The sequence below is a fragment of the Octopus bimaculoides genome, chromosome 11 (genome assembly GCF_001194135.2).
Source record: "Octopus bimaculoides isolate UCB-OBI-ISO-001 chromosome 11, ASM119413v2, whole genome shotgun sequence".
NCBI classification, from domain to species: Eukaryota; Metazoa; Mollusca; class Cephalopoda; order Octopoda; family Octopodidae; genus Octopus; species Octopus bimaculoides.
This window is the reverse complement of record NC_068991.1, coordinates 16,408,839-16,409,408: the sequence shown is the minus strand read 5'-3', so window position 1 is coordinate 16,409,408 and position 570 is coordinate 16,408,839.

Sequence of the window (570 nt, the reverse complement as noted above, 5' to 3'; positions counted from 1 at the left end):
TCTTCAGACCCTGAAGCTACGTATCGGCCGAGCCCTTCATATAAGCCTCGGCAACGGCGTTGCTATTGCGTTCTAGTCGTGCTCTTGTTCTTTTTATCAAGGGGAGATAAGAGAAACCATTTGGGGCAGACGCTGGCCAGAAATATGAGAAGAAAAATTATGTAAATATTGATAACAATATAATGATCATCCTACATTATGTGTTCAAGAGATATAGAGATATAGTTGGAGTGGCGTGACTGCTGTATGTCGGTTCCATCATATTAAATATATATAGGACAGATAACATTCTGTTTGTGTTTATATATATATATACGTGTGTGTATGTTTGTATCTATTTGTATATGTACACACTCACATACATACATACATACATACATACATACATACGTGTGTGTGTGTGTGTGTGTGTGTGTGTGTGTACATATATACGTATGAGTATTTCCACTATCACACTCATAGATTGGTTATTCAACTTGAGTCATGTTAGTTAATTATAAATTTATATCAATACATATGTGTATATGTACGTATATATATATATATATATATATATATATATATATATAT